General features: G+C 44.3%; 6 non-coding genes across 6 annotated transcripts; 1 reads left to right on the forward strand and 5 right to left on the reverse strand.

The window, feature by feature from the left end:
- Positions 1-167: 167 nt before the first annotated feature.
- On the reverse strand, positions 168-239 carry TRNAE-CUC (transfer RNA glutamic acid (anticodon CUC)). Its single transcript has one exon. It is a non-coding gene; the product is annotated as a tRNA-Glu (tRNA).
- Positions 240-763: 524 nt separating this feature from the next.
- On the reverse strand, positions 764-836 carry TRNAM-CAU (transfer RNA methionine (anticodon CAU)). The gene has a single exon. It is a non-coding gene; the product is annotated as a tRNA-Met (tRNA).
- An 11,549-nt stretch (positions 837-12,385) lies between these two features.
- TRNAV-AAC (transfer RNA valine (anticodon AAC)) lies at positions 12,386-12,458 on the forward strand. Its single transcript has one exon. It is a non-coding gene; the product is annotated as a tRNA-Val (tRNA).
- A 3,093-nt stretch (positions 12,459-15,551) lies between these two features.
- On the reverse strand, positions 15,552-15,623 carry TRNAE-CUC (transfer RNA glutamic acid (anticodon CUC)). The gene has a single exon. It is a non-coding gene; the product is annotated as a tRNA-Glu (tRNA).
- Positions 15,624-17,164: 1,541 nt separating this feature from the next.
- Positions 17,165-17,236, reverse strand: TRNAE-CUC (transfer RNA glutamic acid (anticodon CUC)). The gene has a single exon. It is a non-coding gene; the product is annotated as a tRNA-Glu (tRNA).
- Positions 17,237-17,943: 707 nt separating this feature from the next.
- On the reverse strand, positions 17,944-18,015 carry TRNAE-CUC (transfer RNA glutamic acid (anticodon CUC)). Its single transcript has one exon. It is a non-coding gene; the product is annotated as a tRNA-Glu (tRNA).
- Between the last annotated feature and the right edge of the window lie 555 nt (positions 18,016-18,570).

Consider the following 18,570-nt stretch of genomic DNA (forward strand, 5'->3'; position numbering starts at 1 on the left):
GCGGTCTCCATAGACCACCATTATAAGGGGAGGTTTTGGACGCGAAATCCGCTGTCAAAAAGCTCCCCTTATACTCACGTGTGAACTAGCCCTTAATGTTCTGCGTTGCTAAGAGGTTAAGCAGAGAAAACGTTACTATAACTAATAAGGAAGCTAGAAAAGTGTAATTCCCTGACCGGGAATCGAACCCGGGCCGCGGCGGTGAGAGCGCCGAATCCTAACCACTAGACCACCAGGGACCACACACCTGCAAGTTGTTTCGGTAGACTCCAGCCATCAAAGATGGACGAGGTGTTCTTAGAAGTGACGCAGCCCTATCCAATGTATAGTAGTGATCAAGAGATAGTGACAAGACTGACAATGATCATAATAGAACTTTGAACCTACAGATAACACCCATTGTGAACCATGATTGCATTCACCAATGACAATAGATGATGTCACAGATTATCTACTCCCCCTCACTGTCTGTGAAGAGATTAAAGTCTTCTTTAATCTATTGGTGCTGCTGTAGCATGCTGAGTTTTTCCCTCTCTTAAACAAATGAAGTCTGGAGCTTCTGCCACAGGAGAGGAGACTCCAAATATGTGCTTGGCTATTTATAGAAAGTAAATGTAAAAGGCAATCCCAGGTCACACAGAAATTTCTTATTTAATAAGGTCTAATACAAAGTAGTGCTAAGTATTTGCCATGTATGTACACTGTCCAAATTTAATGACTTTTATTCCTGGAAATCTTGAATGAAAAAAATAAGAAAAAGTCTTGCCCCGTGTGAGGATCGAACTCACGACCTTCAGATTATGAGACTGACGCGCTACCTACTGCGCTAACGAGGCAACTGGACACAGATGTAGTGATGGCCATTGAATACAGTGCAGTCTATAGATTTGTGTAGCCCTAATTATATAAATAAATAAAATTATATATATATATATATATATATATATATATATATATATATATATATATTAGCTGTTACCCGCGACTTCGTCTGCGGTGAGTGTAGCAGTGGGTATATACAGGTGCGGGTAAGGTTTTCGTACTGTGTACAAGGTATGGGATATGAAATGTAACTGTGTATCTTGTTGTTGCTGTAATTCAGAGAATACGTGAGACTTTTGTGTTGAAGTTAATTTGTATTTCAGCTGCTATATATACGGTGTTGTGAGAAACTTTACATAGTGACTTTGGGACAGAAGTATTTGAAGTTGACCCTTTCCCGCCGATGGCATTTTTTGATTTTCGTTTTTGACTCCCCTCCTTCTAAACCCCATAATTTTTTTATTTCTCCGCTCCCAGAGCCATATGAGGTCTTAATTTTTCCTGGGACAAATTTTTCTTCATGATGCCGCCATTATTTACTCTATATAATGTACTGGGAAGCAGGGAAAAAATTCTGAATGGGGTGGATTTGAAGAAAAAATGCAGTTCTGCGACTTTCTTACGGGCTTTGGTTTTACAGCGTTCACTGTGCAACCAAAATGACATGTCCCCTGTATTCTGTGTTTCGTTACGACTCCGGGGATACCAAATTTATATGGTTTTATTTACATTTTGACCCCTTAAAAAAATCCCAAAGTGTGTTAAAAATTTATTTTTTGAAAAGTCGCCATATTCTGACAGCCGTAACTTTTTTATACGTGCGTGTACGGGGATGTGTAGGGTGTCTTTTTTTGCGGGACCAGGTGTACTTTGTAGTTCTACCATTTTCGGGAAATGTTATTGCTTTGATCACTTTTTATTCAATTTTTTATCAGAATCAAAACAGTGAAAAAATGGCGGTTTGGCACTTTTGACCATTTTTCCCGCTACGGCGTTTACCGAACAGGAAAAATATTTGTATATCTTTGTAGAGCGGGCGATTTTGGACGTGGGGATACCTAAGGTGTATGTGCTTCACAGTATTTAACTACTTTTATATGTGTTCTAGGGAAAGAGGGGTGATTTGAATTTTTAATCCTTTTTATTTATTTTTTTTATATTTTTTTTACTTTTTGTAAACTTTTTTTTTTGCATTTATTAGACCGCCTAGGGGTATTGACATGGGTGGGCGGTGTGGCGGATTGTCAGAGCGGTGGGGGTCGGCAAACATGGCTGCTCCGGAGCGTTAAAGAGAGCCTCCTGGAGTATCGTTATGGTGAGGGGCAAAGTGGTAAAGTATATGTATATGAGATTGTGTGGGGTTAGGGGCGAGGCTGAAGAGGGCAATATGAATTTTGTGGCTTGCTATGGTCCAAAGTGTGTGAGATTGCAGAGATGGTGGTGTGAGTTTGGGGTTTGTGGGGGTCCTGGCACAAACGTATGTGTGCTATTGTGACAAAAAGTAGCCTATTGCGCAATCGGGTGTATTAACTATGTTTGTGGAAAATTTCAGCCAAATCGGTGGAGCGGTTTTTCCGTGATTGAGGAACAAACATCCGAACATCCAAATTCACAAACCCACAAACTTTCACATTTATAATATTAATAGGATATATATATATATATATACACACACACATATAGTATATCATAAACCAGATTTACTAAGAGTTAGCCAGCACAAATAAGTAGTCTGAAAATACACCAGATTTATCACAGTGACTGATGCTGGATGATGATAAATCTGGTGTATATTTAGACTGATTACATTTGTATCAAGCACATCAGGGGATCCCGTGCGTCTGAACTGAAATTTCTGCAAATAAGATTTCTGGTATAACTCACACCAGTTCTGCTATGAGTAAGGGCTAGTTCACACGGGGCACGGAATGGTGGATTTTAGTACTGATTGTGACGTGGGAAGCCACCTCAAAATAGGACCAAAATGCCCTGCCATGACTGTCGCGGCTTCCGACAATAGCGGCTTCCCGCGCCAGAGTAGGCTAAAATTAATGGGCCTAGTCTGGAGAGTGCTGCCGTGAGGCGGAGGCTGAATCAGCCACGGCATAAGCCTGAAGAAAGGGCAGCTCGCTTCTTTTTTTCCGTGAGCGGGAACATACCACTCACGGAAAAAAGTAAGCTAGCGGTCTGCATAAACCTCTATTGTGAGGGGGCAGATTCTGACGTGGATTCAGCACCAAAATCCACCCCCTCTTGCTCCGTGTGAAAGAACCCTTATAGTAAATATGAAGCATCCACACCCTGACCAAGATTCACACTCTGCCTACAGTCTTAAGGCGCAGCTTTAGACACTGTTCTGGTACAGCAGTGATAGTAAATGTGGGCCATGTATACCAATGGAACACCCTATAGAATGCACTTGGCCAAGCAACAAGCAAGAAGGACATTGAGGGAGAATTTATTGAAGTGCTATTGTGTCTGGGGGTGTTTGGAGTCCAATTTTTTAATATACTTTATTATCCTACCTAACCTCCTTTTTATTATAAAACAGACTGTACCATTCTCCTTAGCAACCCTCTAACCCTCTGAGCTGTTACTAGGGAAGGTTCGTACACATTTGTATTGTAAAAATGCAGAGTTGAAGCATTTACCAAAAGGGGATGGTCATTTCAAATGGCTGTAGTTATGGTTTTATATCACCTAGAAAAATGGCTTTAGTATCACAAGAAAGTCAAGATTCTCAGCTACCAAGATAGAAGTACCAGCTAAAACAGAACCTGAGATACCACTAGTTAAAGAGGACCATTCACCTACTGAGGCACATGCGGTGACACTGCTAAAAAGCAGACAGTGCGCTGAAAACATGTTCTGTGCCCCTGGTGAAGAGCTATCAGTGCCGGTACCGTAGCTCTTCACTGTCAGAAGGGCGTTTCTGACAGTCATTCAGGAACGCCCTTCCTAACAGTAGTGTCTATTGCGCTGTACTGTTAGAGGGGTGTTCCTTACTGCCCAGCGATGACGCTGAGCAGTGAGGAATGCCCCCCCAGGAGGGGATGGGGCGTTTCTCACCGCTCTCACAGTACAGCATAGTATAGACACTACTGTTAGGAAGGGCGTTCCTGACTGTCAGAAACGCCCTTCTGACAGTCAAAAGCTACGGTACCAGCACCCGTAGCTCGTCACCGGGGGCACAAAACGGGAAAGCCGATAGTGCACTGAATTCAGCACACTGAGGGCTTTCTAGCAGTATATAAAACACTTTAAAAACACAGTACGGAATTTGAACATGATATACAACAATTCATGCTACATATGAAATCACATTCATAACTGTGTTTTTAACTAGTGATATCTCTTATTCTTATATAGCTAGTACTTTAAATTCAGCTTTCTTGGGTTACCAGCTCCATTTTTCTAAGTGGCATTAAAGGGATTCAATCATTTCAATCCCATTATTTAATATTAACTTGTAGGAATAGCCTTAAGAAAGGCTATTCTTCTCCTACCTTTAGATGTGTTCTCTGCACCGCTGTTCGGTAGATATCCCGAATTTCTTCTATATGCAAATGATTTTTCTCGCAGCCTTTTTATGAAGGCGCAACGGCGACGGGTTTTGGAGAAGAAGATCGATGCATCGCTGGAGAGTTTTCAGGGACACCCCCTGTACTGTTTGAGCGCAGGGGAATGCCCGCAGTGCTGTCTCAAAACATATTTGATGTTGATGTTGCAAGATACCGAACTATCAGCTGTGAGCAGGAGATCTCACCACCTACCAAAGGAACTGCCACATGTTATCATGATAGCTGCATATGTCCCCCACCTCTGCAAAAAAAACATTTCTGCCTGTTATATCTACATGCTGTGACCCCTCCTCGTGTCCTCCAACCACATTCGGCTGTATTATTAACATCACTCCGCACAGAGAACTAAATGATCCTGCCGTGTGTCTGTGTTTCTTTCTTTTTAGTTGTTCTGATTCCTAGGATTTCTCTATCTGCCATGAGCTTGTATGTGTTTCTCTCTTGTTATATACTACTGTACCATCTATGAAACTGTATCACTGAAATTTCCCCATTGTGGGACTATTAAAGGATTATCTTATCTTATTTACATAAGGAAGAAAGAAGACATTTCTCAGGAACGGAGCCGCAGAACAGAATAATAAAGGTAAGAGAAGAATAGTCTTTCTTTAAGGCTATTCCTACACGTACTTATGAAAAAAAACAAAAAAACTTTTTAAGTCTTCAGTAGGTGATACCTTTTTTAATGGCTAACTCATAATGATTGCCTAGGCATTCTTCTTTTGTCCCACAAGTGGCACCCTGGGAGTTCCCCTGTGTATAGTATCACGCTGTCAGCATGTCAATTGGTATGTATGGCTATCCATTATGACTGGTCTTTTTTCTTATCAGTGTTATCTTTGTCTGATCCTTTCGGCGTATATATAATGCCGTGGCAAACATTATTTATTATTCAGACTAGTCACCATATTATATTGTGGATATAGGATACCATCTGAATGTTATTTCTTTAAGACAGTGTATGTATGGACATATCTCCATTATTACTTATAAGTGTTGGGGTTTCTATATATATTGTGTCATTTTTTTGGGTTACTCCCAGCTAGTCATTTGTGGGAGGGTTGCGGTATTTGTCCACCTATAAACATCTAGGTGGATCCTCCTCTGTTGTCCTTCAGTGTCTTATATGTTTTTCTATTTATTTTTTGGAGTATTTAATAAAAATTTCTGAATTTTTATGTTACTTTATTTGGTTCTGTGTTTTTTTGTTTGTACATTTGAAATCGGTTCTCAGGACTGTTTAGCAAAGAAAAAATTTTGGGTACAAAATTCTTTTGGTGTTTAACTCATAATGATGACAGAATATGACGTTTCGAAGCTTCCTCTGAGCTCCTTCTTCAGATATATCTAAAAACACTTTCTAGAGGCTGCATATTTATAACTGGACACAGGGGTAGGATTACAGGAGGGAGGGATCCCTCCTCCTGTATCCCTCCCCCTCCCTCCTGTAATCCTACCCCTGTGTCCAGTTATAAATATGCAGCCTCTAGAAAGTGTTTTTAGATATATCTGAAGAAGGAGCTCAGAGGAAGCTTCGAAACGTTATATTCTGTCATCATTATGAGTTAGCCATTAAAAAAAGTATCACCTACTGAAGACTTAAAAAGTTTTTTGTTTTTTTTTCATATTTCATAACCACTGGCTAACACGGTACCAAAACAAACATTTTCTTTTTACATGTACTTAGTTATAAAAGGGAATTCTAATGATAGAATTCCTCCAGGCTGAGTTCACACAGTTTTTTGGTCAGGAATCTGCCTCAAAATCAGCCTCCAAAAAAAGCCTCCCAATAGAGTTTCTACCACACACACTATCACATGTAGAGTCGCCTGGACTGGCATAGATTTGTGGTATAACTTGCGTTAGAGAGTCTCTGCCCAAGCCCACCTAGATACCCCCTCCACCCACTGTAAGATGGCACATACACATGAAACATCAGTTAGTGTCCGCTAATGTCTGTTATAATAGGTGTCTTTTTTGTAACGGGCACTATCAGAACAGACATTCAATGGTAGTGTGAACCCACCCTAAGGGCCCCTTCACACGGCATAAGCGCTTGGCTCATTCCGAGCCGTACACGCGAGCGCTTCTAAACACTTTCCATTGAAGGGAATGGGAAGTGTTTAGAAGCGCTCGCATGTACGGCTCGGAATGAGCCGAGCACTTACGCCGTGTGAAGGGTCCCTAAAAGAGGCGAAGAGCCAGGTGCTTTGCAGGAAGTAAAGGAGGTAAATAATAAATTCCCTACACCTGGAAATAGTAACGTTGAGAGAGGGCCAGTCATAAGGGAATCAGCTGTGACCCCTATGGCTGTCTGTTCTGTATTTGGCCAAAAGGTCCACAGCCCTTCCCAGCTATAGCGCTGAAGACCTTCCAGCCGAAAACAGAATAAAGTGATGTCAGGTGACGTAGCTTACTACCCCCAACACATAATATGGCCCCCACACAGTATATCGCCCCAACTTTTTGGGCCTCCACATCGTATATAGACCCCACACAATAGTGTTATGCTTCTACCAACAGAATTATTGCAATAGGTAGCAACCGAAAATTTAGGGCTAGTTCACGTGTGAATAGGGGGTGGCAGAATTCGGTACTGAAAAAAAAACGCTTCAGGAATTAGGAAGCGGCTTTTGGACATGAGGCGGTTTTAGGCAAAAACCTTTACCCTCCAGCACAGTTAATGGACCTTGATAAAACGCCTGGCCGTTTTTGCCAAAAACCGCATTGCGGATCTTCTTTTTTCTACTAGAGGCAAAAAACGAACGCTAGCGGTCAACATAGACCACTATTGTATGGAGGCGGATTTGGAGGCGTATTCCACATCCAAATTCCACCCCACTGGCCCCATGTGAAAGAAAGCCTTCACACGGAGTAAACGCGTGTGTATTTTTGCAAAATTACACATGTAAAAACACAAGTGTAAAAATAAGACTCCCATTGACTTCAATGAAATTTTTTACGCCTGTAAAAAGTCATTGAAGTCAATGGGAGTCTTAGGGTGCATTCACACTACGGAACGCCAGCGTGTATCAGAGCCGTACACGCCGGCGTTACAGCTGGGCTGCCGGACACTTCCCATTCATTTCTATGGGAGCCGGCATGCGAGCGCTCCCCATAGAAATGAATGGACTGCTTTTTTCCATTCATTTCTATGGGGAGCACTCGCATGCCGGCTCCCATAGAAATGAATGGGAAGTGTCCGGCAGCCCTGCTGTAACGCCGGCGTGTACGGCTCTGATACACACTGGCATTCCGTAGTGTGAATGCACCCTTAGGGTGTGTTCACACGATGTAACGTGGAGCGTGATCTGGCACGTATACACGTGCCGGCAGATTACGCACTCAAAATGCTCCCATTCATTTCAATGGGAGTTAGGAGCGTATACGCCGCGTTATTTTGCGCCCGTGATTTTGCGGTCGCAAAATAAAGTGCCGTATACGCTCCTAACTCCCATTGAAATGAATGGGAGCATTTTGAGTGCGTAATCTGCCGGCACGTGTATACGTGCCAGATCACGCTCCACGTTACATCGTGTGAACGCACCCTTATTTTTACACGTGTATTTTGCAAAAATACACGTGTGTTTACTCCATGTGAAGGCTCCCAAAGAGCCCAAAATTAACTACCCATACTCCTGTCCAGGGTCAGACTCCGCTGCGACCACCTGGGCCCGTTATACCAGATGCTGAGGAACGCCAGGCATTGTTCAGAGTAGAGGCGTAATGTTCACCAAGAGGCGGTGGGGTAGCCTGGGGCGGAGTGTGGATGGCGGCGTAAATTATTAGCCAAAACCTATCGCAATAATCCAATAGTTAGTGGGTGAATAAAAACGACCGCCACCTCAAGTCACCTTATGGCAGATGTGGCCACAGAACACAAGCCCTGTATGTGACACCTGCGCCTTACAGCATACAACTACAGGTTACACGTATGTCTGGGAACACAAATATACAATGTCCCCCTGACCACTTATCATTATGACGTCACACTCAGCCCTCTAGGTCATGTTCATTCGCTGCGTCACCTGACGTAAGCCATCCAATCAACTGAGCCGCCATGTTAGTTGCTGCGGTGCCGCCATGTTATTCACCTCACGGGCGCGAGTCAAACGTTTGACAGAAATCCTGTCAGGAGCCCTGACCATAGCGAGGAGGCGGGAAAATAATCGGCTGCTGTTCCTCTAACCAACACACGAGGTCGCTGCAGCCCATCGGTATTACACTACCTGCTCCTGTCAGAGCCGGAGCAGCCCGGTACCGCAGGCTATGAAGTCTGACGAGATAAATGTGAATGACACAGACAAGTCATTGCTAATGTATGCGATTATTACAAGAGGAAGGCAATTCCCTTCTCTAAGGTGCGCCAGTGTAATGTAGATAATTCTGACGCTGAAGGCTGAGGTAATATAGTATGACAGACATGCTCAGTCCCGATGAACATGTCTTCCAATATGTAAACTTGAAATCTTACATTAAAAGTGACATATATATATATATATATATATATATATATATATATATATATATATATATACTGTATATACACGTAATACAATTATTTATAGTGTGTACACCAATCACATAAAATTTGTTGCATCACCGTAGAAATACAGCTATGATAGGCTGTAATAAAAAATACAAATATAGGTTATTATAAAAGAAAATATACATAATATATAACTAAGCAAAAAACAACTAGCAGAGGATGGTTTCGATCCATCGACCTCTGGGTTATGGGCCCAGCACGCTTCCGCTGTGCCACTCTGCTGTGATGAAGGAACAGAGGAAATCTACCTACATGAGGCTGATCCTGCAGTGCTGTCCTATGAGGTTCCTGTGTGCTAGTGACTTGCTGTGTCGTAACATCTTGGCTTGCATCATCCTTCAGCAGAGTATAACGGTAAAAGTATAACATGAGAGTATAACAGGCCCTATTATGATCTGTTCACACAAGCATCACAGCTTGTGCTAAGACAGGAGGGCTGCTTTTGTTTTCAAAAGGATGAAGTTTTGCTCACTCTCTGTTCACACTAGTGTTCATCGCTCTGTCATTCGGGTTTGCACGAGGACCCAAAGGCTGTGTTCAGACGGAGGAATTTGACGCGGATTTGCCCTAGAATCTGGGGCAGATTCCTCCCGGTATCTGCCTCACTTTCTTTTCAATACGAGGCAGAGATCGCAGCAGGAAGCGGGAAAAAGAATCCTGCTCGATCTTGGCGCAGATTCCACGACTGATTTAGCTGTGGATTCCGTGGCTCGAGACTCCCTGCTGATTAGGCCTATTCATCTGGTACTAATCAGGGCTTGTTCACATCTGCGCCCGGTCTCCGTTTTGCAGGTTTCCGTTTCCTGCACAAAACAGAGCAGGAGACAGAAACCTGCAGGACTCTTTCATACTCATTCATTTGAATGGGTTTGAAAGATGTGCGCCGGTGAGCGTTTTATGCTCTCGGACGCGAAACCGTTTTTTTTTTTAAATCAGACACAGTCGGACATGCAGTACTCTGTGTCCAATTTTAAAAAAAACGGTTTCGCGGCGGAGAGCATAAAAACGCTCACCGGCGCTCACGGCCGGACCCGGTCTGACAGCTTTCCGTCTTCTGGAAAGCTGAGAACGGTCTCCGGGCGCTAGTGTGAACCTAGCATCAGTGGCAAGATGCCGCAACGGAACATCAATGCATTGCATCAGCATCCCGTCGCACTGAGATCGTGGCAAAAATGCTGGTGGCGGAAAACGAAGAGGAATTCCTCTTCATTTTCTGCCGTGTGAACAAACCCTAAAGACCGAGAGTCCGTCTGCTAAAAAATCGGTCACCTGAGCACCCCATTGGGTTTCCACCAGTTTTATACTGAAACCAGCAGAGAAAAGTCCTCCGTACAGGATTTTTCTCTATGCCAACTTTACATGGAATCTGCGCAGTGACGTAGCTAGCGGAGGGAAGGGGGGCCCACTTACTTCATGGGGCATACCCTGGGGCCACCATTAATACCTTCCTTATTTTTAACTAGATTGGTGTCTGCAGACACCGATCATTAGAAGGCATTACTAACTTAAGGGGCGCAGTATTTATGTCAGGGGGAATCAGCGACATAATATAAGGGAGCGATTCATTTAATTAAGGTGGCACTTGGGCTTTATTAAGGCTAAGGTCCCATGTAGCGGTCTGCAGGAAAAACTGCGGCGGTAACGCATCACTGTTTTTCCCGCAGCGCTTTTCACAGGAAGTCTGTAGAGGTTTCCTCTGCAGACTTTTTGCTTCCATTCTACCTATAGTGAAACCGCCAGTATTTCCATAAGTATAATTGATGTGCTGCGATTTTTAAAACTGCAACGGTTTTGAAAATTGCAGTGTGTCCACTGCATGTATTATACTGCAATGTGCAGATGGGATTCACTAGACCTGTATACAGTGGCGTAACTAGGAATGGCGGGACCCCGTGGCGAACCTTTGACATGCCCCCCCCCCCTCCCCCGGCTGACATCGAAAACCCCGACCAACGCCGAAAACCCCGCACGACCCCACCCCCCGCATTCCTACGCACACTATTACGCTCCATAGTGGCCCCTGCACACATTATTATACCCCATAGTGGCCCCTGCACACAGTATTATACCCCATAGTGGCCCCTGCACACAGTATTATACCCCATAGTGGCCCCTGCACACAGTATTATACCCCATAGTGGCCCCTGCACACAGTATTATACCCCATAGTGGCCCCTGCACACAGTATTATACCCCATAGTGGCCCCTGCACACATTATTATCCCCCATAGTGGCCCTGCACTCAGTATTATCCCCCATAGTGGCCCCTGCACTCAGTATTATGCCCCATAGTGGCCCCTGCACACAGTATTACACCCCATAGTGGCCCCTGCACACAGTATTATCCCCCATAGTGGCCCTGCACACAGTATTATCCCCCATAGTGGCCCCTGCACTCAGTATTATGTCCCATAGTGGCCCTGCACACAGTATTATGCCCCATTGTGGCCCCTACACACAGTATTATCCCCCATTGTGGCCCCTGCACACAGTATTATCCCCCATTGTGGCCCCTGCACACAGTATTATGCCCCATTGTGGCCCCTTCACCCACTATTATGCCCCGTTTCAGACCCCAGAGTATAATAATCGGAGACCCAGGGGAAGAACAACATTAAAAAAAAAAACACTGTAACTTACCTGTCTCCCGACTCCCCGCTGGCTGCCATCTTCAATGACGTCAGGTGACCGGGAGCCTGCGTCGCGACGCATAAGGACGCAGGCCCCGATCATGTGACGTCTGAGACGTCACACAAGTAGGCCGAAACCTGCGCGGAGCCTGGAGAGGTAAGTAACACAGTTTTTTATGTTCAGTTACCTCTTCTGCACTTCCAATCATTATACTCGGGGGTCCGAAAAGACCCCCGAGTATAATAGTGCTTGTGGGGCCCGCAGTGTCACTTACCGATCCCGGCCCCTAACGGCCTATTAAAAAAAAAAAAAAACGCAGCGGTAGCGGCTGCCACCGGGCCCCTAATGTCCCGGGCCCTGTGGCAGCTGCTACTGCTGCTACCACGGTAGTGCCAGAAGCTACTAGTCAAAGAGAAGCCCGTGCAGCACTGCTCATCCTCATGTAATAGACGCATCGCAGCAGTGTCGCTCCTATTGAATGAATGTAGCCTACATGTGTGCAATACATTAGTAGTAAAGTAATGATGCTCCATTCAGCTAGCGCATCACCAGTCAGCTACTAATTGTATGATGTGCTTACATATGGGCAGAAGATCAAGAAAGTCCAGGGACCTAAGCGAAGAATGTCTGCTGGATCCCCAGCGTAAAGGAGTGAGTATACAGATTATTAATAATATATTAAAAATATTATCCCCCTACCTATCCCCACAGTATTATAGCATGAAAACTATAAATCTTGGATGAGTTCATATCTGTCTAGTATTATATTAACACTTAGATGGCCAAATGAACCTCAGTAACAGTTTCTGTAGTGTAGTGGTTATCACGTTCGCCTAACACGTGAAAGGTCCCCGGTTCGAAACCGGGCAGAAACACATTTTACTTCATTTAATGAATTCCTTTTTTTTCACATTTTCAGAAGTTGTGGTTTGCTGTGGTCAGATATTCCATTTTCAAAGAGAAGTTTAGGCCAAACCCCTCTTTTTACAGGCGCTAACCCCCTACTTACAGGTCAGAAAGTCTAGACAAAACAGTGTAGCATGCTATGTATGTTGAATCGCTCCTTATTATACATGGAAATGCTTAAAGGGGCTCTATCAGCAAAATCATGCTGCTAGAGCCCCACATATGCGTGCATAGCCTTTAAAAAGGCTATTCAGGCACCGTAAAAGTTATATTACACTACCCCCCTGTTTTAAAATAATAACCTAAAAAAGAATGTGCTCTACTTACCAAACGTGCACCCTGGGCGGGCATTCAGGGTGTGTCTTCATCTTCATCCCCGCCTCTTCTTCCTCAGATGTCCACCGGTCCCGTCCTCCTCCAGCGCTCGCGAACGGCCAGTGATAGCCGGGGCGCATGCGCAGTAGCCGTAGTAGAAGCCGCATGCTACTGCGCATGCGCACAGACCGTTTTTTCATATCAGTGTCCGCGAGCGAGCGCTGGAAGAAGACGGGACCGGAGGACATCGGAGGAAGAAGAGGCGGGGAAGAAGATGAAGACACACCCAGAATGCCCACCCAGCGTGCACGATCCGTAAGTAGAGCACATTCTTTTTTAGGTTATTTTTTTAAAACGAGGGGGGGTTAGTTTAATATAACATTACCGATGCCTGAATAGCCTTTTTAAAGGCTATACACGCATATGTGGGGCTCTAGCAGCATGATTTTGCTGATAGAGCCCCTTTAACAAAATATAATGCTTCCTTATAGGTACCCACACAGTATAAGCCCCTTTATTGGCCCCACATAGTATATAATGCTCCTTTAGTGGACCCCACAGATTATAATGCCCTCTCAGAGCATCCAGTGTATAATGACCCCCTTACGCTGGGTTCACACCAGCGTTCAGGTCTCCGTTATCAGTTTTCCGTCTTCTGCAGGCAGAATACGGAAACCTGTCATGCCGAGTCCAGCCGTGAGCGCCGGTAAGCGTTTTATGCTCTCCGCCGTGAAACCATTTTTTTTTTAAACCGGACACAGAGTACTGCATGTCCGACTCTGTGTCCGGTTAAAAAAAACGGTTTCGCTACAGAGAGCATAAAACGCTCACTGAATGGGTTTGAAAGATGCCTGCAGATTTCCGACTCCTGCCCTGTTTTGTGCAGGAAACCTGCAGAACGGAATCCCAGGCAAAGATGTGAACGAGCCCTTAGAAGTCCCTACACAGTATAATGCCCTTTACTGGTCTCAACACTAACATTTCTCTTTAGTGACGCCATATAGTTATATGTTGTATATATGTGATCCCCCTGGACTATTGGAACTGGCTACAACTGCTGTAATCCCTGTAGTTAAAAGGATCCTATCACTGAGACACATTTTTTTCTAGCTACCACGTCAGAATAGCCTTAAGAAAGGCTATTCTTCTCCTACCTTTCGTCGTCTTCTCCGTGCCGCTGTTTGCCTACAATCCCGGTTCTTGTCGGTATGCAAATTAGCTCTCTCGCAGCACTGGGGGCAGGTTCCCCAATGCTGCGAGAGAACTCTCTCCATCACCGCCTCCATCTTCGTCAGCAGCATCACCTTCAGCCTCTTCTTCCAGCGGTGGCTTGTAACTTCTAGGCCTAGGGGATTCGTGAAAAATGGCAATGCTGGGTGAATAAGGCCTTCTAGGAAAGGTTTAGGCAAGAACACTTTATTTAACGGTTTGAATGCGTGGAATGGGCTGCAAAATCTTTGACTATCACATACAATTTTCACCATACATCATGCATGATTAGATTCAGGCTGGTTCAGCACTGGATTTTTAATGCTGTGTATAAACTCAGCCAAAAGATTAAATCTGTTGCAAATGTGACACATTCGGATTTTGAAGTATATTGATTTATATGGCAAAATACGTTGCACAAATTACAGGTATGTCTAGATCAGACATTCTGTTGGCTTTTCAGTCCGTTGCTCTGATGCTAGGTTCATACATATAAAGTTATCCCCCTCATCCACAAGGTTCTCCATAATGCTGCACCTCCCTACATTTCTTCCCTCATCTCTGTCTACCGCCCAACCCATGCTCTCCGTTCACTCAATGACCTAACACTTACATCCTCTATTATCAGAACCTCCCACGCTCGTATACAAGACTTCTCCCGAGCTGCACCACTTCTCTGGAATGCTCTACCCCGGACAATCAGATTAACTCCCAATTTCTACAGCTTCAAGAGCAAACTAAAGACACATGTTATCAGACAGGCCCATCACAATTCCTAATGTAAATTCTTCCATACTGTAATTAGAATCCCCAAAATCTAACCCTCCTCTGTTCCCACTCCCACATTACCCCACATGATATGATGCCATTTCAGGCTAACTTTATATGTCCAAGCACCATCCACATGTTAAAGATCATAATTGGTGATGGCTCATAAAGTTTTATGTTTGTGTAATGACAGTCGCCTCTATTACAAAATTGTCTGACCCCTGTATAAGCAATGCCGCCCCTGCTACCTCTTGTGTCACCCCCTCTACCTCATAGATTGTAAGCTCTTGCGAGCAGGGCCCTCAGTCCCATTGTGTGAAATGACTTTCTTTGTAATGTCTCTTTCTGTCTGTATTTGAACCCTACAAATTGTACAGCGCTGCGGAATATGTTGGCGTTATATAAATACAATTTTTTATTATTATTATTATTACTTGTGTAGTACCGTTAAAAAAAACAAACAAACAAAAAAAAATGATGATATGAACCCAACCTGAGTCTATGAAAGGTCAGAATAGACCTGAATGACAGCAATGTAATATTCGCCTAAGAAAAAAATCTATATCTATAATTTTATTTACTAGTTTACAATTCTAGCAAACATACATGTATACTAAAAAACTCACAAAACTGTACAGATGAAGGATTCTATAAACAGAAAATGCATCATTGTCACATAATTTGGCTTCCCATGACCATGTGGCGAAAATATATAGCTCTAGAAAATCTATCCAGAACTAATATGAAGTACGGTAGTTAGAAAAGTGTTATTCCCTGACCGGGAATCAAACCCAGGCCGCGGCGGTGAGAGCGCCGAATCCTAACCACTAGACCACCAGGGTAGGTGTTTGTTAATGTGTGTTTACTCTTTAATGTACTTACTGTATTGTAAGCGGCCACTTTCCTGTGGCCTGTGGGCATGCACAGACTGCTCTGCCCAAGGCCTGAGGCCTAGAAGTTACAAGCCATCGCCTGAAGAGGACACTGCTGACGAATATGGAGGTGGTGCTGGAGAGAGTTCTCTCGCAGCATTGGGGATGCCCCCAGTGCTGTTTGAGCGCTGGGGCCCACCCCCAGTGCTGCGAGAGAGCTAATTTGCATACCGAGAAAAACCGGGATTGTAGGCGAACGGCGACCCGGAGAAGACGATGAAAGGTAGAAGAATAGTCTTTTTTAAGGCTATTCCGTTGTGGTACTTAGAAAAAAATCATGTCTGAGTGATAGGATCCCTTTAAAACAGAGTTTAGAACACTTTCAGGGCTCCTAGGAACCTATCTATAAAACATAGTGTAGAACACTGTCAGGGCTCCTAGGAACCTAAGTATAAAACATAGTATAGAACACGCTTAGAATACGCCCTTTCCTTACCAGAGATACACTAAAGACACTTATTGTCTCTCTGATTCATTCTCGCCTTGACTACTGTAATTCCTTACTAATCGGTCTTCCCCTCACTAAACTCTCTCCTCTACAATCTATTCTGAATGCAGCGGCCAGGCTCATCTATCAGGCTAGACGCTACAGCGATGCCTCCGGTCTGTGCCAGTCGCTACATTGGCTGCCTATTCATTATAGAATAAAATATAAAGTTATTACTCTCATCCACAAGGCTCTCCATAATGCCGCACCTCCCTACATTTCCTCCCTCATCTCTGTCTACCGCCCAACCCGTGCTCTCCGCTCACTCAATGACCTAACACTTACATCCTCTATTATCAGAACCTCCCATGCTCGTATACAAGACTTCTCCCGAGCTGCACCACTTCTCTGGAATGCTCTACCCCCGACAATCAGATTAACTCCCAACTTCTACAGTTTCAAACGCAAACTAAAGACACATCTTATCAGACAAGCCTATCACAATTCCTAATGCACAAAATTGTCTGAACACTGTATAAGCAATGCCGCCCCTGCTACCTCTTGTGTCACCTTCTCTACCTCATAGATTGTAAGCTCTTTTGAGCAGGGCCCTCAGTCCCATTGTGTGAAATGACGTTCTTTGTTATGTATGTCTGTATCTGAACCCTATAAATTGTACAGCGCTGCGGAATATGTTGGCGCTATATAAATAAAATGTATTATTATTATTATTAGGGCTCCTAGGAACATATAATCCAATTTCTAACTCTCTAAGGTAAACACAGTTGAAGTTATGTCAAAGTGAAAAGTGACTCTGTTATACCAATCACAGGCCTCAGAGGCGACCTGGGCACGTGTCTGTAGGAAAGTACCGTACACCTTGAGGAGGCCCAGGAGAGGAAAGGTAATGTGAATATAAATATTTTATAATTGTGACCTCCCGTGAGCCTCCATTTCTTATACTCTATACCTACAAAGTTTATGAACAACTATGTTGCTATAAAAAATTTTCATAAAAGTGTAATTCCCTGACCGGGAATCGAACCCGGGCCGCGGCGGTGAGAGCGCCGAATCCTAACCACTAGACCACCAGGGAAGGTGTTTATGTGTTACTTAACTCCTTCATTACAGTGGTGGACAATTTATTTTTTTAGCTGCAATTTTTATTGGCTGTATCTGCCTCAAAATCCTGACCAAAAAGACAGCTCCCATTGAAATCAATGGGAGCCTGTCAGTTCTTTTTTTCCCGGAGCCATTTGTTCCTTGGAAGTGGAACCTATCTATAAAACATAATGTAGAACACTGTCAGGGCTCCAAGGAAACTCTCGATAAAACATAGTGTAGAATACTGTCAGCGCTCCTAGGAACCTATCTATAAAACATAGTGTAGAACACTGTCAGGGCTCCTAGGAACCTAGATGCTCATTCTTTCATGTGGATTTGCCTCGCGACTTCTGCCTGAAGACACTCCCTCCCGGCTAGGCCCATTCATTTGGGCCTAATCCGGAGCAGAGTACGCGACTGGATGTCGGTGCACTGTATTGGCATCCAGTCGCAGCTACCCGGATTTTGGACCGGAACCTGAGGTGATTATACCAATCACAGGCCTCAGAGGTGACCCGGGCACATGTGTCTGTAGGAAAGTACCGTACACCTTGAGGAGGCCCAGGAGAGGAAAGGTAATGTGAATATAAATGTTATATAATTTTTGTCACCTCCCCTGAGCCTCCATTTATTATACTCTATACCTACAAAGTTTATGAACAACTATGTTGCTATAAATAAATTTTGAGAAAAGAGTAATTCCCTGACCGGGAATCGAACCCGGGCCGCGGCGGTGAGAGCGCCGAATCCTAACCACTAGACCACCAGGGAAGGTATTTGTCAGTGTGTGTTTACTCTTTAAAGGGCTATTCCCATGACGCTTGTTCACTAACCCGCAGGCTGTTGTGCTCTCTTCACTTCCTGCTTTTCTCGGCACATAGGTGGGCAGGGTTTCACTTGCACGGGATTGGTTGTAAATGAATTACCACAGTGTGAAGCTGATGTAGCAGAGCTGGATTTGAGTCAGGGCTCGTTCACATCTGCGCCCAGGTCTCCGTTCTGCAGGTTTCTGTTTCCTGTATATAACAGAGCAGGAGACGGAAACCTGCAGGATTCTCTCACCCATTCATCTCAATGGGTGAGAAAGCTGTGCGGCGGTGAGCGTTTTGCGCTTTCCGCCGCGAAACCGTTTTTTTTAATCCGGACACAGAGTCGGACATGCAGTACTCTGTGTCCGGATTTAAAAATCCGGTTTCGTGGCAGAGAGCATAAAACGCTCACCGCCGCTCACGGTCTGTGCTTTCCGTCTTCTGGCATGCAGAAGACGGAAAGCACAGAACGGAGAGTAGAACGCAGGTGTGAACCTAGCTTCAGTCTGCATTACAT

The sequence above is a fragment of the Leptodactylus fuscus genome, chromosome 5, assembly GCF_031893055.1.
Source record: "Leptodactylus fuscus isolate aLepFus1 chromosome 5, aLepFus1.hap2, whole genome shotgun sequence".
In the NCBI taxonomy this organism is placed as follows: domain Eukaryota; kingdom Metazoa; phylum Chordata; class Amphibia; order Anura; family Leptodactylidae; genus Leptodactylus; species Leptodactylus fuscus.